The 22198-nt window shown below is 41.8% G+C and overlaps 1 protein-coding gene and 1 long non-coding RNA gene across 4 annotated transcripts in view; one reads left to right on the top strand and one right to left on the bottom strand.

Moving 5' to 3' along the window:
- Positions 1-2158, bottom strand: part of LOC116623865 — a 66514-nt gene extending 64356 nt beyond the window's left edge. The window contains exons 1-2 of one of the 2 annotated variants that reach the window (XR_004297786.1): positions 1984-2158; positions 563-646 (exon numbers count right to left, since the gene is read on the bottom strand). This is a non-coding gene — a long non-coding RNA (uncharacterized LOC116623865). Of the gene's footprint in view, positions 1-562; positions 647-1502; positions 1634-1983 lie in introns of those variants that run through there. The other variant, XR_004297787.1, reaches the window with a different exon arrangement.
- Positions 1642-22198, top strand: part of XIAP (X-linked inhibitor of apoptosis) — a 53967-nt gene continuing 33410 nt past the window's right edge. Inside the window, exons 1-2 of one of the 2 annotated variants that reach the window (XM_032391379.1) lie at positions 1642-1791; positions 2074-2200. The gene's annotated coding sequence lies outside the window, so the exon portion shown is untranslated. Of the gene's footprint in view, positions 1792-2073; positions 2201-2223; positions 2408-22198 lie in introns of those variants that run through there. The other variant, XM_032391380.1, reaches the window with a different exon arrangement.

The following is a 22198-nucleotide window of genomic DNA, read 5'->3' as shown; positions in this document are numbered from 1 at the left end:
GCATTTTGTTAGAAGATAGGTAGTGTGCACTAAAACTGCAGGCGATGACTGATGACAGCCTTCTATGACCATCTCAAGCGACCTCAAGGAAGAATCAAAAACAGGAAGAACCGGAAAACCAATTAAGCAGAGACAGGCAACCAATAAACAATCAGATATGATAGAAACCTAAAGTATTAAGAAGACCTAAGGGTCTTTCTTGTGTCTATGTGGAAATCAATAAACCTTAATATCTTTTAAACCTTAATTTTTACAACCGTAACAAATTATACCTTTTGATGCACAAGTATTTGGACAGCTGCTTGCAAGCAAGCATACCCTTTTCCCCTTTTGTATATATAATCCCCGGTAGCTAACGAGCTTCGGAGCAGTTCTTCAGAGCCATCTGAAAGACTGTTTTCCCAGGCTATAGTACCCAGTAAGACAACGAATAAAGCATTTACTATCCTACTTTGAGGATGGTTTTCTTTTAGTTGACAGTAGGGTGCCCAAGGGAAGAGTGAACATAAAGCTAAGGAGTTTTAACATTATCCGGGAAGTAGTGTTGAAGGGTTTAACTCACATGGCCTTGTGCAGGCTGTACTGCAGGGGACCAGTCCTAGGGATAGAGAGGCCAGTCAGGAGACCAGGTAATGGTCAGACACACCTGTAATCAGAAGATCTAGGTTTGAATCAGTGTTGCAGCTCCCACACGTACTAGCAGTGTGACTCTGGGCAAGCCACCTAAACTCTCTAAACCTCAGTGTCTTCATCTGTAAAATGGAAATAATGGTAGTTACGTATTTCATAAGATTGCTGTGAGAATTAAATGAGATAACTATTTGCTTTGCAATTCCTATTACTGCAGTAAGTCAGATGTGAGATTCTCAGAGCTATGACAGTAAAAGAGGATCGGAGGGGATAATATTTAGCAAAAGCCTAACAACCAAAAAGAAGTCTCGTCTCTCCTCCCTCCAAGTTCCCTTTTCAAGAGCAGCATCATTTGAGGATGCAGGTGATACTCACAATCTTCCTCTTGAAATGAAACACTCATTCAGAACCTCTCATGTCACTACGCTAGCATATTAGGGAGCCCAAGTTTGTGAAACAAAATTCATTTGTCTGTTTGACAATCTTACAGCATACTTGAAATAAATCCAGGATATGATCAGCATTTTATGTACCAGATTTCCGGTTTCCCTGCCTTCTAATTTCTTCCCTATTCATTTTCCTTTATCTCTCGATCCCCTTCCTGTCCCAACTGAATGTCTTTTTCCTTTTATCCTTCCCATCTAGGGCACAGACCATATTCTAACCTCAGTTCCCTCATTTATTAGCTGCATGCTAGTGGAGGGGCTTATCCTCTCTGGGCTTCAAATTCCTCTGTAAAATGGGTTTAATAAGAGAGTGCCTATCTTACAGGGTTGTCAAAATAACAACAAAGAAACGTCATACGCCTATCACAGTGCCAGGTCTACAGTGAGAACTCAACTTGTTCGCTCTCTTTTCATCCTTAATTTTACCTCTATTCCCCAACTGGTCAACACCAGAGCCCAGCAGGTAAAAGCGTGGGAAAAAAAAACACCTCGAGGCTAAAGAGGAAACGCTTGAGCTGGGGGCGGGGACTGCGAGGTACCCACTGCGCAGGCGCATTTGCTAGGTCAGGTTCTGGCTTCCAGCTGGGGGGGGGGGTGGGGGGGGGACGAGGGCTTCGATTGTCCTGGCTGCCCCCTTCCGACCCAGGGAAGTGGCGGAACCTTGATTGCGCCCCGGGAGGGCTCAGCACTAATCAAAGACGCCAGGGCCTGAAGGGTAAGTTCGAAAATGGCGGAGGGGGAAGAAGGAGGGGCCTTGCAGGGCGGGAGGCTGGTCCCCGCGCGGGGGCGGTAAAAAGGAGTCTAGCGGGGGCGGGGGCCGGGAGCCGGGGGCCTCCGTGGCGCGGCCAGGGCCGTGAGACTGACCGACCGTGGCCGGTGTCTGTTTGAGGCCCTGTCGTGGACGCACCTCGGGTTCCCCGACTCGGGGCTCCTCCGGGCGATGGGCGGGCTGGTGGGTGCGCCTGCGGGAGACGAAGGGACTTCCGTTTCCTTCTAGGCTGGGGCCCGGCCGCAGAGCGGAGTTGGCATTTCCAGATTGGGGCTCGGGCCGCCCCTCCTCCAGGACCCTCCCCTCCGGACCGCGCAGGGCGCCGCGGGCGATCCGGGCTGGCTCTTCTGGCGCGGTGGGTACTGCCTGTACGGGCTTCCTCCTCCTCACCCCTCCCTCCCCGCGGGCCCCGCGCTGCGGGGGAAGGCGGGAAGGCCGCCCCTGTGCGGCGCGGGTGGCCCAGCCGCGGCTCCTTGCCCAGGTTCCCGGGAGCGCCGAAGGAAGGCGTGGGTGGGTAGCTTCGGGCCGGCCGGGTGCCTTCTTAAACCCTGTGACCCCTAAGGTAAATCGAGTCAAAGAACTTTTTTTTTAATGATCAAAGGGACCGCCCCCTCCACCCCCCAATCTGATGCGTGTGGCAGGTATGGAACTGGGTGGAGTGTGCCTGGCGAGGGCTTGTGAAGCAGAAAGAATAGGAGCCAAAGAGCTTCCGGAAGAGGAAATTAGCTAGTAATTCTTTCCAATCTTTGCTGCCCTAGTCACCTCCCCAGCATATTCTGTGAGTAAAACAGAATTCAGTCTAACTTTCAGTTTCATTATTTTAACTCCATAATACACTTAATTGTTTTCGGGAGGAGGGGGGTGGTTATTGCTGAAACTAAGCAACAGCCCCCTCCACCTCCAAAAAAAGAAAAATGTCAATCAAAGCTCTGTAAAAACCTGTCCGATTTTAATAATCTACTACTTTGTTTTCAAATATAATTATGTCACTAGGTCTGTCACACTAGACCTTGATAGTCAATGACGCATAGAAATGTACTCTTGTAAGACTGGAGGTTGCTATAGTGTTTGTTTCTTCTCTTTTTTTACTTCGGATTTCTTACAACCAGGTCAAGAGAACACTTAAAGACGGCCATTTTAGGACTAAAACATTTTAGAGTTGGAAGGGATCTTAGTCCAATCTTCTTATTTTACAAAAGCGGAAACTAAGGCACGGGAAGATTTCATGGCTTGCCTAAGGCTACTCAGCTACTTAGATTAGAGCCCAGCTTGTCTGGCTCCTTGCTTACCGCTCTTTGTGAACAACTGCTGCACATAGCCTCCAAGCAAGGAAATTGAACATTTAACCTACCCCACACTTCGGAAGCGTATACCACTTCGTACCATACGACTGTGATACTACTTTCGATGTATTTAACGTGTTTATGAAGCCAATGCTTGAGATATTTTCCCCATCATTCAAGAAGTGGCAACAGTTTAGGTTAAGATTTATACACACATACATATGCATATTTGAATATGCTCAGATAATTTCTTGAAGGACACAAGAAAAATGTGAACAGTGGCTATTTAATGGAGGGATGGAGATGGGTGGGATGCTTTTTAATCTGCACTTCACATGTGGTCTAATGTACTGGTTGAATTTCTTACCATAAACAAGTATTGATTTTATAATTGGAAACAATTTTTAAAATTCACACACTTACATGTATATCAACATAAGTGTTTATCAATGGTATGTAAAGACATATATGCATTTATGTATCAGTGGTCTGTATTGTAAAATCCAGTATGGTTCCGGTCAGCCCACCTGGCAAAGCAGGCCTGATTATCAGATGCTCACATTTCTTTTCTTGTTTTCTCCAATTGCCCCTAATATAAGATGGTAAAAAGAATATATGTTACTACTAATCTTTATATATTTTTAGAAAATGTGCTAAACTTTTCATTATCCAATAATATAGCAAACTGTAACATTCAAGATATCCAATTTGATTCAATGAAAAAATCAATGTAGAACCTTTGTGGATAAGAATCATTTTTAAAAATTAAGATTGGAAGGGTCTCTGGTGATTAGTACTTCAACTCTTTTCTTTTTATGAATAGGTTAACTAGGACTCAAAAGAGGAGAAAGTGATTTGCCCACAATTATGTATCTACCTATTAGCACTGCTTGGACTAAGTCCCGGATACTCCGGTACCCCTTGTGCTACCTTTATAACTATTGCTTTGTAATGCATTCAGTGACTCCCGACTAGGCAGAAAAAGTAATGCTGGCTAAAGGTTAGGCCCATTTCAATAGATAAGAATTATTGTAATTAACTTGCCAATTAATTTGTATAGTGCTTGAAATATTTTACTAACATAAATGTTCCCCTTACATTTGGTCATAAACATTAATTTGTGGGTTTTTTTGTTTTTTTTTTTAAGATTTTATTTATTTATTTGACAGAGACACACACAGAGAGAGAGGGAATACAAGCAGGGGGAGTGGGAGAGGGAGAAGCAGGCTCGATGCAGGGCTCAATCCCAGGACCCTGGGATCATGACCTGAGCTGAAGGCAGACAGCTAACGACTGAGCCACCCAGGCGCCCCCATAAACATTAATTTGTTTAATAAATTCTTTATATTGTAAATGCTTATATACCTCCGATATGAAACTGATATTTTACTGTTTTTGTTTGTTCTAATATTTAAAAGTCAGGTAGTTAGTGCTAATGTGAGGGGGAAAAAGTTAAGCTTTATAAAATAAACATTTATTGAGCACCTACTATATGCCAGGGATTGTACTATGTGGTGTAGGGTTCAAAAGACATGTGGCAAAATAGATGTCCTTGTTCTCTTGAGGCTGGGAGATTATCATGAGCGGTCAGTTCTCAAACTTTATCTCTGTGTTCTAATCTGGTAATAGTATTATAAAATGTAATCTGTAGCACTGTTTAAGGTCATCTGAGTAGATTTGAGGAGACAAAAACAAAAGTTGTAAAAGAAACTGATACTGAACAAATACTCTTTTTTTTTTTTTTTTTTTTTTTGGCTTAAGGGGAAAAAAGGTATTTATTGCTCACAAAATTTAAGTCCCAGGCTTCCAGCTCTTTACCAGTTCTTCCAGTGCAATTCCTGGTGAATAGTGACTATTTTCATGTCTCAGAGGTCATGTGGTACAGTGAGAAGAGCCCTGGATTTGATGCCTGGGTTCTTGTCTTGGCTTTGTTTCCATTTAGCTGTGAGCTTGTGAGCAAGTCACTAAACCCCTCAGTGCCTACAGATTTTTTTCTTTTTTTTTTTTTAAAGATTTTTTGTTTATTTTTTTAACAGAGAGAGAGACAGCTAGAGAGGGAACACAAGCAGGGGGAGTGGGAGAGGGAGAAGCAGGCTCCCCGTGGAGACTCAATCCCAGGATACTGGGATCATGACCTGAGCCGAAGGCAGGCGCTTAATGACTGAGCCACCCAGGCGCCCCAGTGCCTACATATTTCTATTTTCTTCAAAGCTTTTTATGAGTTAAATATCCCATTTAATTTAAAACAGAATATTTTGAATATTTTAAATTATAAAATAAATATGTTTATTATGGAAAATTTATGAAATTCAGAATAATATAAAGAGAATAAGTATAATCCCATTCTTTTATATTTACTTTTATCGTTGAGGCTCATATTGTATGTAGATGGTGGTAATCCTTTTTTCTCATTCAACATTCTATATTGAAGATTTCCTATGTCATGAAAGTTCTTTTAAAATGTAGTTTTTATTTATCCTGCATATTCTTTTAAGGTTAATTTACTTATTTGAGAGAAGCAGAGAAAGCACGAACAGGGGGAGGGGCAGAGGGAGAGAGAGACCAGCAGACTCCCTACTGAGCGATGACCCGATGCAGGGGCTCAATCCCAGGACCCCTGAGATCATGACCCGAGCTGAAGTCAGACGCTTAACCAACTGAGCCACCCAGGCGCCCTGGGAGAGAGAGAGTCTTAAGGAGACTCCACGCTGAGCGCAGAGCCGATGTGGGCCCGATCTCACAACCCTGAGATCACAGCCTGATTGGAAACCAAGAGTTGGACACTTGACTGACTGTGCCACCCAGGTGCTCCATATCCTGTATATTATTCTATGCTCTGGTTCCTTCATTTTATTTTATTTATTTATTTTTTGTTTAATATTTTATTTTATTTATTAGAGAGAGAGAGAGAGAGCATGAGAAGGGGGAGGGTCAGAGGGAGAAGCAAACTCCCAGCAGAACAGGGAGCCTGATATGGGACTCGATCCTGGGACTCCAGGATCATGACCTGAGCCGAAGGCAGTCGCTTAACTGACTGAGCCACCCAGGCACCCCTGGTTCCTTCATTTTATAAAGTAACAGGTTTGGGCTAGTTGATGCCAAAGATTTAAAATCCATTATAATAGGTTTTTTTTAACCAATTATCTCAGATTTTATCAAGGAAAAAAAATCCCACGTAACAATCCAAAATCTGTTTGGAATAAGTATCTCAAATAAAATGATAAGAAATTAATAAGGTGGAGATATAAACCTTAATAATTTGTGATTATACTTTCATTTTTTTCTGCCTTTATGATTTGAGTATTTAAAAATTTCACATGCTAAGTACTTGAATTTTAATTTGTTGGAGATGAGAATGATATATGTGTCATTACTGTGTTAAAAGCTGGCCTGTTTTCTTTTTTTTTTTTTTAAAGATTTTATTTATTTATTAGAGAGAGAGTGAGCATGAGCTGGGGGAGGGGCAGAGGGAGAGGGAGAAGCAGACTTCCCGCCGAGCAGGGAGCCCGATGTGGGGCTCGATCCCAGGACCCCAGGACCATGACCTGAGCCGAAACGACTGAGCCACCCAGGCACCCCAAAAGCTGGCCTGTTTTATCTTGTAGGGTGGGTATAGAATAAGTTGAAGAGGGAGAAACTGGGCTTCTGGGTTTGACATTCTGGGATTATCAAAGCACAGAGAAGAGAAAATTTATGGAAGCTCATAAGGGTTCAGTAACTTGATTAAGGTCCAAATAGCTATTAAGTTGGCAGGGGTAGGATTTGAATCCAGATTTCTTTCACTCTGGTAGTCATGCTTTTCTTCCATTGCATGCTATATTTCAAAAGATCTCTTAGACACATTTTTGTAGTAGTGCTTTGATCAAAATTGACTAACTTGGTATCTTTGAATAAATTGAGGAGCTAAAGTGAGAAACGCTGAGATAGCACTTAGGAATATGGTTTTCAGTTTGAGACAACCCAACCAACACACTGTGAGCACCGTCTGCTTTGAGCCAAGTTCTGACATCACTGTATTAACAGTGACTGGCATGTAGTAAGTGCCAGGTAAAAAATTATTGACTGAGGGGCGCCTGGGTGGCGCAGTTGGTTGAGCATCCAGCTCTTGGTTTTGGCTCAGGTCGTGATTTCAGGGTTGTGGGATTGAGCTCCATGTTGGGCTTCACACTCGAGTCAAGTCTGCTTAAGTTTCTCTCTCCCTCTTCCTTTGCCCCCCCCACCCAGTCTCTCTCTCTCAAATAAATAAATGACTCTTTTTAAAAAATTGTTGACTGAATGCCTTTGCTTGTTATAAAGGAATGTATTAGATGAAAAAGGAAAAACTAAAACTTCTAAAGCCTTCTAGATAATTAGAAACAAAGGACTTTTTATGCTCTGAGAAATTAAAGCAGTTGTTGATTAGTTACTGTATCTACCAAAAGAATTTGAGGCCAAACTTATGAGTAACAGGTTTTGTGTGCTCTGATTATACTTAGTAGTAGATTGTCCTTTGTGTGATAAAAGCATATTTTATGTAAGTTTGTAGGACTTGGCATGGACTTCTATTATTTTCAATTATGGTATTGTAGCTCTGATATTTGATACATTTTGGAATTTGATTTTGGTATGATTGGTACCCAATCTTTGTTAAGGATACCTAAGATTTTATTTATTTATTTGAGACAGAGAGAGACTGAGAGCACGAGGGAGGGGGAGAAGCAGACTCCCCGCTGAGCAGGGAGCCTGCAGGGCTCATCCCAGGACCCCAAGATCATGACTTAAGCCACCCAGGCGCCCCCATGATCTGCTTTTATAATGTATTTTCAAGGATATGGGTCGTGGTGAAAACAGGTTGACCTGTGCATACTGGGAATAACTTGAACTCAGATGATCAGACAGAGGTTGAACTGCATGAGTTAAGGCTGATTTCTTAAACTGGGGAAAGCTGGTACTGCTGTGCATTCCCTGGAATCTATAAATACTTAATGTGGTTTGAACTTTTATAAGTACTCTCGTGATAATTTTGTTGGCCTCATAACACAGGCCTCTCATATATATAATCACATATTGCTATGTGCTTTACCTTTCAATGGCTCCCACTAATTTTTCAAGCCCTGAAAGGGCAAGGAGCTGACATTTTCTGCTACCTCACCAGACCAACCCTTTTGCCAGTAATTCTTAGAGTAATTTCCTTAGACCTATATTGGTCATAATCACTGGGTTTGACTTTTGACTGTCATTTACTATATGATCTTTGATGAGTAACAATCAGAAAACCACAGTTTCCCCATATTTCAAATGGGGGCTGTGATAATGTTGCTTAGGTTAAATGAGATACCACATATGAAAACCTTCTAATTGTAATTCACATACATATTTTAGTTATTATCAGAGGTAACATGGTGAAAAAAAGAAATGGCCATGGAATCACACAAGCTCATGTTGAGTTTTTGACCTGTTAAATAGGATGACATTTTTTAGTTTCATTCAGCATGTTGTAGTAGGTTAGAGAGAATATTTACATGTAGCTAAAATGATTGCATGGAGGGAAATGAAAATGAATTTGTAGATAGTTGAGAACACGCGGACACTCATTAACTATGTGGTATTGTTTTAATTTGGCTTGTAGTCACTTATTGTGACAGTTTCCTTACTTGGTGTCATTTTAATTCAAACCCAGACAGAAAACAAACCTAAATGTGTATGGGCAGCAGAGTGGCTTTCAGATAGAACTAAATTTTTTTTAAAGGTTTTCTTTCTTTATTTGACAGAGAGAGAGAGCACAAGTAGGGGAAGCATCAGACAGAGGGAGAGAGAGAAGCAGGCTCCCTGGGGAGCCTGATGCAGGGCTCGATCCCAGGACCCTGAGATCATGACCTGAGCTGAAGGCAGACGCTTAACAACTGAGCCACCAGCTAGCTGCCCCAAACTAAATATTTTTACTGGAGAAAAAGATACCAGCTTTTATCAAGAACTTGTTTCAGCACTTGCTTGAGATCTCAACATGATCATGAAAGATTCTTTTTTTTTTTAAAGATTTTATTTATTTATTTGAGAGAGAGAGAATGAGAGACAGAGAGCATGAGAGGGAGGAGGGTCAGAGGGAGAAGAAGACTCCCCGCTGAGCAGGGAGCCCGATGCGGGACTCGATCCCGGAACTCCAGGATCATGACCTGAGCCGAAGGCCGTCGCTTAACCAACTGAGCCACCCAGGCGCCCATGATCATGAAAGATTCTGAAAAATATCTAGGATAGGTATTACCTGTTCACCAAGTCATCTATTAAAGAACCTCAGCATGGCACTTGTAGAACCATCTGATTTTTTAAGTCCTGCATCCTAATCACTCTGTCAGGATAAGTTATCTGGATAAGTATCAAATAGAGTAAGTTCCAGTTCTATGCCACGAATCAGCTCTATGGCCTCAGTCAAATCATTTAATTTCCCTATGCTTCAAAGTGAAAGAGTGATTTCTATTATCCTGTCAGCACAAATACAGTCAGTTATGGTGAACAAGTTTTGCTTGTGGGTGTCTACAAAATATGATGATTTTACTTTACAGTGTACTTGATTCAGAACTTCCCTTTTGTAAAAATTAGGGGAATTTTTGGGGAAAGATTACAGGCAACTCTTCTTCTTACCAGACCCCAAATTAATTGATTATTTTTATAAGGCAGTGAATGAATAGTTCAGAACTCCAGCTATAGACATACTCAAACATTTTCAACAAAGTCCTTTCATTTTCAACTCAAGTTAACAATAAGTAGCAATCAGGTATTACCTGTGTTTCTCAGCCCTCTCTGCTGGTGATTTACTGCTATTGAGCAGAGCACCAAAAGACATGTGTTCATGGCCAACCACTGTGGACATGACCTGATTACTGCTTTTACCTCTGGGAGTTGACCTGTATCTCTCTCTCTTTTTTTTAACCCGATGATTGACAGTGTTGACGTCAATTTACAGTTTCTTCTTTCTCATTGGGGTGGTTCGGAGTTAGTAATCTACCAGTAATATTACAAAGTAGCAAGCTGGCAAAAATTCTCACCATGGGCAAAAAGAGAAGGACCAAGAATATATCCTTCCTTCTCCTTGTTACGAGAATTATCTTTTGTGAATGAAAAGCCAAAACCTTGCAATACCAGGCCCTGCTATTGATAGTTTACTGGACTAATGTGTTCACAGATGAAGGAAGCATTGTCACCTGGCATATAGCCAAGTAACACCCCCAGTCCACTGGGCAGGATTATATGAGGAACCAGCCCAACCGCTTTTTCTCTTTTGGTTAGAATCTAATCTATTTACTGGATAAAATTTAGAAAATTAAGAAAAGCACAAAGAAAATAAAAATCAATAATCCCACTGCCCATAGATAACCACAGTAGAATTTTGATGTATAATTTAGCCTGTCTTTATATATCTGTATTTTTTTTATAATTAGGATTATACTGCGCAGTATTTTGTAATCAGCTTTTTTTCACTTAATACAACAGCAGGAACATATGTCTGTGTCCTTTAGTATTCTTGTACAACCTGAGTTTTTAATGAATGCCTAGTATTCACATTACCAAAGTGTTGTCCTCATTTGTTGGACATTGAATTTTTTTATTTATCAATAGCACTGTATTGAATATCCTTATATATACATTTTTTAAAAATCCCTGATCATTTCCTTAAAGTCGATGCTTACAACTAGAATAGGTGGTTCAAAAGGTAATCATATATTTAAGATTTTATTTTATTTTATTTTTATTTTTTTTGAAGATTTTATTTATTTGACACAGAGAGACACAGTGAGAGAGGGAACACAAGCAGGGGGAGTGGGAGAGGGAGAAGCAGGCTTCCCGCGGAGCAGGGAGCCCTACGCGGGACTCGATCCCAGGACCCTGGGATCATGACCTGAGCCGAAGGCAGACGCTTAACAACTGAGCCACCCAGGCGCCCCTATATTTAAGATTTTAGAATATATTGCTACATTACCCTCTAGGAAAGGTGTGCTATTTTTTTTTTATTTTAATTCTAGTGTAGTTAACATACAGTGTTATATTTGTTTCAAATGTACAATAGTGATTCAACAATTCCATATATTATTTGGTGCTCATCAAGATAAGTGTACTCTTTTTTTTTTTAAAGATTTTATTTATTTGAGAGAGAGCACGAGCAGGGGCGGGGGGCAGAAGGAGAGGGAGAAGCAGACCCCTCTGAGCAGGGAGCCTGACATGGAGCTTGATCCCAGGACCCCGGGATCATGACCTGAGCTGAAGGTAGATGTTTAACCAACTGAGCCACCCAGGCACCCCAAGATAAGTGTACTCTTAATCCCCTTTACTTGTTTCACCCATCCCTACCACCACAAAAGGTATACCAAGTTTTAGTTCCACCAGCAAGAGTGCCTATTATCCCATACCTTTCCCCCTGCTAGATTTTTATTGTTGGCAGTGATGGCCATCCCTGCCAAACAGGACAAAAATGGTGCTGTCTTTTAAAATGTTTATTTCTGGGGCGCCTGGGTGGCTCAGTATATTCATAGACCATCTCTGGAGGAATACACAAACTGGTAAGAGTGATTGCTACTGGAAATGTGTTGGTGGGGGATTATTTTTTATACTTTTCTAGGTTCTTTGGCTGGTAAACTGATATAAGACAGATTAATAGGAAAAAAATTTGATTACATACATATGGGAGCCCCATAAGAACATGAGAGTCATAGGCAATCAGGCAGTTGGGGTTTATATGCCTTCCTAAGCTCAGGAGAAAAGGGGGTAGGGGTCTGAGACTTCAAAGGGGAGGAAGACAGTTTACAGGAAGATGGGAAGAGCAAATGTTTGATAAATGTTTGCCAGGCCATACAGAGACAATGGAACACAGAGGAATTTGATCTCCAGGTCCTACAGAGCTTCCCCCAGCTTACCACACCTAGCTCATATTCTTTGTAGTTATCTCTGGTGATAGTTCTCTTCCTGGACCAGGCCCTCTATCTAAATTCCTTTAGGCAGTTAAGGAGGAGGTAAAACCTTTTCCTGAATCTTTGGGGCTTGACTCACTTCCGCTTCAAGTAATCCACATGCCCCAGGCGCCTGGCTGGTTCAATTGGTAGAACATGCAACTTTGGATCTCTGGATCATGAGTTCAAGCCCCATGGTGAGGGTAGAGTTTACTTTAAAAAATAAGGGGCGCCTGACTGGCTCATTCAGAAGAACATGCAACTTGATCTCGGGATTGTGAGTTGGAGCCTCCAGTGGGTGTAGAGATTATAATCAATAATAATAGTAATAAAATAGATTTTTAAAAAGTAATCCTCATACCAAAGTGGCACACTTTGGGAAGGCTTGTTCTGAAACCCTTTAGTCCTGCCTCTGAAGCTTGCCCATGAAGTTTCACAGCCCAGAAGTTGAGTTGGTATGATGCTCCATCTCATTGAACCGGTCTCTTAGTCCTGAGAATAGGTCAGTTCAGTTAAATAGTTGTGTCTCATTTCAGGAGATGGTGAAGCACTTGGGCTCCCAAAGTTAGGGCTGTGGTGCAAACAGTCTGGTATTTGATAAGAGAAATTTCTATAGAAATGGAAGAAAAAGGTTAATAATTAGAGCAGATTAAAATTCCAGTTTCTGAGTTCTGAAAGTAGTCAGGGGAGAGGATTTCTGGATGTCTGGCCCGAGGCATCTTCGGATGGAGTGAGGGCAGGCAGTAGCATTCTGAAAGATTGTCCTGGTTTGTAGTTTGAATGTCTCTGGTGATCTTTTTGAGTGGTCCACATAGCAATAGGCATGAAGATTGTGTATATGTGAGCTGTCATGGTGATTTCTCTGAAGTTTATATCAAGTTGTCCAGCTTTAGCTCGCATGGCTTTGGGAAAGGGGCAATTTTAGTTCTCAGTGATTCCAACTCAGAAGGGTGGGATAAGTTTGGAAACGTTAGTTTGGAGAGTTGTAGCCAAATATTGGAGGAAACTTCTGAACTCAGGATCCAGTCCAGTTTATAGGTAGAACCTCAAAGACAATAGCACTAGAATTTGAGACTTTTTAAAAAAAGATTTATTTATTTAGAGAGAGAAAGAGCATAAGTGGGGAAGGAGCAGAGGGAGAGAATCTCCAGGCAGACTCCCTGCTAAGCCCAGAGCCCAACATGGGGCTCAGTCCCACAACCCATGAGATCATGACCTGAGCTGAAACCAAGAGTTGGACGCTTAACCAACTGAGCCACCCAGGCGACCCCCCACTTTTCTCAAGAGGCTCCATGTGGAGCCAAATGTGGGACTTGAGCTCACAACCTTGAGATCGACCTGAGCTGAAATCAAGAGTCGAACGCTTAACCTGACTGAGCCACCCAGGCACCCCAATAGGACTAGAATTTGATATTCATAATGGTATATTACTGAAACATAATTTTTCTCTCTATAATCACCCCCATTTTTATCAAAGATAATCACAGTAAGACCAGTTTATTTGCAAATTCAGTCTAGTTTCTTTTTTTTTTTTTTTTAAGATTTTTTTTTTTTTTTTTAATTTATTTGCGAGAGAGACAGTGAGAGACAGAGAGCATGAGAGGGAGGAGGGTCAGAGGGAGAAGCAGACTCCCCGCTGAGCAGGGAGCCCGATGTGGGACTCGATCCCGGGACTCCAGGATCATGACCCGAGCCGAAGGCAGTCGCTTAACCAACTGAGCCACCCAGGCGCCCGCAAATTCAGTCTAGTTTCAATAAACCTGGCCTATTTACATAAATGTAACAAGAATAGTGATTTATCATATAGGCTCTTTTAATCTGCTTTGTTGGAACTTTTCATAAGGAATCTGATTGGACTTTTTAAAAGCCTCTTGAGGCTAGAAAGCCAAACCAAAGACTTGCCATCGGACTTAATCTGTTAATACTTACAGATTTGGGTTAATTTCTCTTTTCAAGGTTCCCAGGATATCCTAAGGTTCCTATACCTGCCAGAAGGTGACCTTCCTTACTTACCTGGTAAGGCTACCAGGAACCCTGTAAGCAAGGTACCAGGTTGATTTTTCCAAGGGGCTTTATTGACTCCATAAAGTCAGCCTTAGCTCCTTAAAGCTGTCTAGTCATATCTCAGTCTATGTATGTCTCTCTCAAACATAGCATTCCAATCAAAGCCTTGCTACTATAACCAGTGTTTCCAGTTATATCCTGTTACAAGGAGAACAGATTCTTATAGAACCTATGCAAATAACTATATTGCCATGAAAATAAGAATACTCACTAAGTTTCCAAATTCTGGATGGATCAGGTAGAAAAAAAATGTATATTTCAGTTCTGCTCACAAAGATATAATTTACCAAATTGCTTATGGTCATAGTTAGCTTAAGAAGAAAAGTTTCCTGGGGCGCCTGGGTGGCTCAGTCGGTTAAGCATCCGACTCTTGGTTTCAGCTCAGGTCATGATCTGGGGGTTGTGAGATCAAGCCCCATGTCGGGCTCAGTGCACAGCACAGAGTCCACTTGAGATTCTTTCCCTCTCCCTCTCCCAGGTTGAGTCCATGCATTCCTTCTCTTTCAAATAAATTTATTTAAAATTTATTTATTTATTTGAAAGAGAGAGAGAGACTGACCACAAGCAGGGAGAGCGGCAGACAGACAGAGAAGCAGGCTCCCCACTGAGCAGGGAGCCCAACAACGTGGGGCTTGATCCCAGGACCCCAGGATCATGACCCGAGCTGAAGGCAGATGCTTAACCAACTGAGCTACCCAGGTGCCCCAATAAATAAAATCTTTTTTTTTTTTAAAGAAAAGTTTCCTTATATCTGGAAAATAAAAGATGAACTAGTGATATTATAAACAAAAAGTTATAAAGAATTCTAATCATCCTCTTCAGTTCTTTACAGTACTATGTAATTAATACTTGTTCTTTTTGAATCCAGCTTTTACATTCGTCCTGAAAATTCTTACCCAGTTCAGTTTTATGATTTTTTTTTTTTTTTTGACAGACAGCGAGAGAGGGAACACAAGCAGGGGGAGTGGGAGAGGGAGAAGCTGGCTTCCTGCTGAGCAGGGAGCTCGATGTGGGGCTCGATCCCAGGACCCTGGGATCATGACCTGAGCCGAAGGCAGACGCTTAACGACTGAGCCACCCAGGCGCCCCCAGTTTTTATGATCTTAAAGTTACCAGAAACCCATATTCTAGAGTACCTGGCAAGAGTCCTTTCTATAGGGCTCCACTCCAGGCATGGAGCCTACTTAAAAAAAAAAAAAGCAAAAAGAGTCCTTCGCACGAATTTCTCTGAAGATGAAACACTTTTGCAGGAAGACTTGCAAAAGCATCAGAGTTAAATAAGTGTAAATGGCAAAAGATTTTAAAATGGCAGTGGTTGAAGATCTGATGAGAGTTCATTATAATGCAGTTGACAAGGAAGTTTGGTTGTTTTTGTGAGATACATTTTAAGATGGCAAACATTATACCAGCTAGGATGTAACAGATTTTTAGAATTTTTTTTTAGAATTTAGAGTTTTTTTCTTGAGGTTTTTAGGTAATCTCTACACCAAGATCAAGATTTGTATGCTCCACTGACTGAGCCAGCCAGGCACCCCTAGATTTTTAGAAATTTCATGATTTCTGGAACACTTAGGTTTAAGAAGGTTATTATCAGTTATTTGACAATGCTTCCCATGTAATTTAACATACCAAATAAGCCTAATTAGTTAAACTATCTCTCTTTTGGGGCGCCTGGGTGGCTCAGTCGGTTAAGCAGCTGCCTTCGGCTCAGGTCATGATCCCGGGGTCCTGGGATCGAGCCCCGCGTCGGGCTCCCTGCTCAGTGGAGAGTCTGCTCCCTCTCCCTCTGCCTGCCTCTCTGCCTACTTGTGCTCTCTATCTCTCTGTCAAATAAATAAATAAAATCTTTAAAAAAATAAAAATAAAATAAAATATCTCTCTTTCGATAAGGAGAGAGCAAATCTTTTGAGAGGTTCAAAAGGGCCCTTTGGAAAAATCCCCAAACTAGTTTGAGGTCAAAAAGACTTTATTTACAATTTGATTTTTGGGAACTTTGTCAAAAATACCAAAATATTTTATTTTATTTTATTTTTTTAAAGATTTTATTTATTTATTTGACAGAGAGAGACAGCGAGAGAGGGAACACAAGCAGGGAGAGGGTCAGAGGGAGAAGCAGGCTTCCCGCCGAGCAGGGAGCCCGATGCGGGGCTCGATCCCAGGACCCTGAGATCATGACCTGAGCCGAAGGCAGTCGCTTAACCAACTGAGCCACCCAGGCGCCCCAAAAATACCAAAATATTTTAAAAGATTTGACTAAATAGGATCTGAGATCATTATGAAACATTAATTATCTGTTTAACCAGAGTGACAAACGATTTTTTTTTTTAAAGATTTTATTTATTTATGTGAGACAGAATGAGAGAGAGAGAGAGAGCACATGAGAGGGGGGAGGGTCAGAGGGAGAAGCAGGCTCCCTGCCGAGCAGGGAGCCCGATGCGGGACTCGATCCAGGGACTCCAGGATCATGACCCGAGCCCAAGGCAGTCGCTTAACCAACTGAGCCACCCAGGCGCCCCCAGAGTGACAAACGATTTTAAAGGCAAATACAAAAGGTTACATAGTTGTGAGCAAAACCAGTCAAAGAGCTGATAAAGCACAGAAAATTATTTTGATAAAACACAAAATCTTTGCTTTCTAGGAAGATAACTGAAAAGGTAAAGAAAAACCTTTCACAATCTCTTAGCAGACCAATAGTCCAAGAAAACATTGTCTTTTTAGCAAATGAACAAAAATTAAGTTTTAATTTTACATCATATAGTATAGATATTAAAGCTTTTTTAAAAAACCCTTGTGGGGTTCCTGAGTGTCTCAGTTGGTTAAGCATCTGCCTTCAGCTCAGGTCATGATCTCCAGGTCCTGGGATTGGCCCTGTGTCTGGCTCCCTACTCAGCAGGGAGTCTGCTTCTCCCTCTCCCTCTGCCCCTCCCCCCTGCTAATGCACTCTCTCTCTCTCACTCAAATAAATAAAATCTTTTTTTTATTTTTATTTTTTTTTAAGATTTTATTTATTTATTTGACAGAGACACAGTGAGAGAGGGAACACAAGCAGGGGGAGAGAGAGAGGGAGAAGCAGGCTTCCTGCCTAGCAGGGAGCCCGATGTGGGGCTCGTCCCAGGACCCTGGGATCATGACCTGAGCCAAAGGCAGACGCTTAACGACTGAGCCACCCAGGTGCCCCAATAAAATCTTTTTTTTTTTAAGATTTTATTTATTTGAGAGAGAGAGACACAGTGAGAGAGGGAACACAAGCAGGGGGAGTGGGAGAGGGAGAAGCAGGCTTCCCGCCGAGCAGGGAGCCCGATGCGGGGCTCAATCCCAGGACCCTAGGATCATGACCTGAGCCGAAGGCAGGCGCTTAACAACTGAGCCAGCCAGGTGCCCCTAAAATCTTTTAAAAAAAATAAAATTAAACAAAAACCCTTGTAATAACAATTCAATTTATTTTTTTTTTAGGATTTTATTTGAGAGAGAGACAGAGAGCCTGAGAGAGGGTGAGCATGAGCAGGGGGGAAGGGCAAAGGGAGAGGGAGAAGCCGGCTCCCTGCTCAGCGGGGAGTTTGATTCGGGGCTTGATCCAGGACCCCAGGATCATGACCTGAGCCAAAGGCAGCCGCTTAACCAACTGAGCCACCCAGGTGCCCCAACAACTCAATTTTAGCCAGCTTGATTACACGAGGTAGAATTTTCTCTTTCTCTCTCTGTTCCCAACTTTCTATTTGTCCTTTTCACCTTTCCCATTTTGAAATAACCAGTTTTAACTTCAGGACAAATTTACTTTCTTTTCCCCGGAACACAAATGCATTTCCATACCTCATGCACTTTCTTAGCCAAAAACACAACCTGCTTTTCTTTCTAGTTAAAACTAAGCAGTAAGCAATTATGAACTATCTGTTACACCAGTATTCTTTTAGAGTGGCAAATTTATGAGTACATTTCATAATTCCTAGAAGCATATGCTTCTTCATTTTAGTCTTTTAATGTGGCGTAAGACATGTTTACTAATAGACCCATATTTATCTTTAGTCTATCTCTAATAGGAAGCCAAAACTAGATAAAAACCTATGTTCAGTAATTAATGTTTCATTATTTTATCTTATTTGGAAATTAGATATTCAGTAAACTTCCATCATTTAACTTAGCAAAACTCTAAACTTTAAAGTTACCAAAAAGGGGGCTCCTGGATGGTTCAGTCAGTTAAGCGTCTGCCTGCAGCTCAGGTCATGATCCCATGGTGTTGGGATCCAGCCCTGCATGGGGATCCTTGCTCAGTGGGGAGCCTCCTCCTCCCTCTCCCTCTGCCTGCTGCTTTCCCTGCTTGTGCTCTCTCTCTAATAAATAAATAAAATTTTTTAAAAAACATAAAATAATAAAGTTACCAAAAAGATTTTAGAAGCTGTTTTTAAGTACACATACTGTAAAATATAGTTACCGCTCAGTAGTTCAACCGAAAATTCTTATCCCACTTACATCTCACATCTGTCTAAATCACTTGCTTCCCAACAGTTATGTTTAGACTAGTCACAAAACTTCATGAGACATTAGACAGCCATCATCCCAAGCTATTTTTCTTGCTGACAAACTTTGTAAAAGCTATAACATGAACTTATTTGGGGCGCCTGGGTGGCTCATTCGTTAAGCGTTTGCCTTCAGCTCAGGTCATGATCCCGGGGTCCTGGGATTGAGCCCGGCATCGGGCTCCCTGCTCGCCGGGAAGCCTGCTTCTCCCTCTCCCACTCCCCCTGCTTGTGTTCCCTGTCTCGCTGTGTCTCTCTCTGTCAAATAAAATCTTTAAAAAAAATAAACATGAACTTATTTGACTAGCAAACCTAGGCAGAATAGAAGTTGAATGTCTGCATTATATTCAGTGTTGATAACTCTAAAGACATGCCTATGTTATTTTTTATTTTTTAAATATTTATTTATTTATTTGAGAGAGCGAGCCCACGTGAGGGAGAGGAAGAGAGTCTCAAGTAGACTCCTATCTTAAACTAATGAACTTTAACTGACTTCGGTACTGAATATTTTTCCAGATCACATGGACCTGAGAAGCATTTGGGTTAATTTCTGTTATATTCCTGAGAACTTTAGGGATACTTAATTTATAAGCACTTAATTTTAAGCCAATTAAATAGAGCTCTTTTACAAATTAATTTTAGTAATACCATCCGGAGATAGAAAATGCCACCCATCTACAACACACAGATAAACATATACACAAATACAATTAGAGACCTTGTAGGTTTTGTTTTAAAATTTTAACTATGAGAGGGGTGCCTCACTGGCTCGGTCGATAGAGCATGTGACTCTTGATTTTGGGGTTGTGAATTCAAGATCCACATTGGGCATTTTAGCCATGAGGTGGGTATGATAATGCAAAATTCACTAGTTTATAAAAGAACAGTTGGGGGGCACCTGGTGGCTATTGACTTTTTTGTTTTGGCTCAGGTGATGATCTCAGGGTCGTGAGATCAAGCCCCCCGCCAGGCTCCATGCTCAGGGCAGAGTCCACTTAAGATTCTTTCCCCTCCTCCCTCTCCCCCTCTGTCCCTCCCCCGCTCATGCTTGCATGTAGGCACGCTCTCTCGCTCTGAAAAAAAAAAAAATCTTAAAAAACAGAGTAAGTTTAGCTTACCTGAATAGAAGCTTTTTTGCTCATATTTATGGAGAAGACTTATAAGATCTGTTATTTGTCCTTGACAGGTAATATTTAAGGAGGCTGCAGTCTAGAGTTAGGGCACAAAAGCCTTTTTAGCAGTTTGTATTAGCAACAATTGCACCTCACATATACCTCCTCGGCTGTGATACTGCCGCTGCGCAAAGCTCGCAGTTTGTATTTTAAAACGGTCTCCGTCCCCCCTGCCATTTTGTCACACCACTCTTAGGAACTGGGGATGGTCTATGTAAGAGTTTACACTTACATCTCAAAGGCACAGGGAAAGAGTGCAAGTTCCTCCAAGAAAGATTTTGGTTTCTTAAGGCCAATATTTACAAGCCTTGTGAGATAAATAGAGGTTTTGGGAATGGTAAAAAGGAATAGCTGAACTTTGAATTGCCTCTAGAGTTGCATTTCTAGTTTTGCAAAGATTTGTAAGATAAGGACAGGTGCTCTCAGTTCCTCAAAGAATTGGGTTGCAACTTAAATGGTCTCGTAGGTTGATCCACCCATAAATCCTTTCACAAGGGCTTTAAAAGATTTTTCTTTCCCTCTGGGTACATAGTTTTATTTTAACTTAGGGGAGGAGGCCAAAACAGTTCCTGTCAGGCTCTGAATATTACCTTTAAATCTGGCCAGTCTCCTACCACAGAGCTACGTAAGCTTTACGCCCATCGTGGGGCTTGAACTCATGACCCTGAGATCAAGAGTCGCATGCTCTACCAACTGAACCAGCCAGGCAGGCACCCCTGAAAAAAAATATTTTAAATATCTTTTCAGTTTTTAAATGCTTGTCAGATAGACAGCAAGCATTTTCCGAGTTTAATGCAGTATGCCTTTGTAAAGTCTGTATAAAACGTTTTAATAAAGGCCTTCTTTCTTAGTGTACAATTCAACCTTGAATTCATCTTAAGGGGAGGAGCCTCCCTTTCAGCCCCCAGACATCACCTTCAGTTGATATTTGTAGGAGGGCCTAGGAGAAATTCCAGGCAGGGGGAGGTTTTCAGGGGGTGGTCTGGTTTGTCTGATAACTGCAGCATAATCATGGGTGGAAAGAATACCACTTAGCCAAACAGGATCCCTCTGAGTGGGGTTGTAAATGGCCATTAATTTTTTAATTCCTCTTTAAATTTGGTAGGCTCCTGAAAGTAGAGGTAAAAGGGCTTTTTATAATTTAAAAGGGCTGCTGTCCAGGGGACATGAATTCTTTGGGATATTGCATGGGAAGGCTGGAAGCTGGAGGAGCCTGATTATAGAACCCAGCAAAATAAGCCTTATGTCTGAGCATGATTGTCCATCCTGGGTGCTTCTGTTAAATTTATTTTCTGACTTTTAGTATTTACATGAGTAACCTGTCTATCCTGGGCTTAGAGATCATGCTGGAGTGCACCCTGTAAATCTTGTAGGAAAAGGGAAGCTGAAATAAGCAGCTAGGTGTTTTAAGGAATTTTCTGAGGAAGGTGAAGGAGCTTTGGGGGCTAAAGGAATTTGCTGAAGAGATGGGCCAGATTTTAAGAAGGGGAATTCATACTAGGGACTTTAGTTTTTATTCTAATTTCTATTCTTACATCTTGTTAAGGGAGTCTCTAAGGCTAGCTCTTCTGTGTCTTTGTGTCTACTTTTTAATTTGGTCTTCCCATAGGTACCATGAAGACAATTGTTTAGGATGGGAACTCTCTAAAAAATTTTTTTCAGGGGCGCCTGGGTGGCTCAGTCGTTAAGCATCTGCCTTTGGCTCAGGTCATGATCCCAGGGTCCTGGGATTGAGCCCCGCATCGGGCTCCCTGCTCAGCGGGAAGCCTGCTTCTCCCTCTCCCACTCCCCCTGCTTGTGCTCCCTCTCTCGCTGTGTCTCTCTCTGTCAAATAAGTAAATAAAATCATTAAAAAAATTTTTTTTCAAATATAGAACTTCTTCATTTCAGAAGATCCATCATCTGGCCATTGACAAGTAGCATCTATTTTTTTTTTTTTTTTAAGATTTATTTATTTGAGAGAGAGCACACATGGGGCGGGGAGGGACAGAGGGAGAGGAGAGAGAATCTCAGGCAGACTCCCTGCTGATCACAGAGCCTGACATGGGGGCTCGATCTCATGACCCTGAGATCATGACCTGAATGGAAATCAAGAGCCAGATGCTTAACTGACTGAACCACCCAGGTGCCCCAACAAGTAGCATCTATTAATGTTGACAGCGGTTCAGATCAGGAAGCCTTTTTATGGCTTAACCAAGGATGCAAGAGGTATCCCACAAGAGAATGCAAAAGATGCAGTCCTTACAAGATCCTGAAAGTTCACTCCCAAAGATAGTCTAAGAAAGTAAAGCCCTTTGTTGTTACAGGCTGTAAGAATGGTGTGAAAACAGTGTCTCTGTTTTCCCACAAGAACACCTCCAGTCCCAGACCCACTAATCTGACACCCACCAGGCACTACCAGA

Source organism: Phoca vitulina, unplaced genomic scaffold (assembly GCF_004348235.1).
Source record: "Phoca vitulina isolate PV1807 unplaced genomic scaffold, GSC_HSeal_1.0 scaffold62, whole genome shotgun sequence".
Lineage (NCBI taxonomy): Eukaryota > Metazoa > Chordata > Mammalia > Carnivora > Phocidae > Phoca > Phoca vitulina.
The sequence above is the reverse complement of the archived record's forward strand: the minus strand, read 5'-3'. Positions and strand labels throughout refer to the sequence as shown.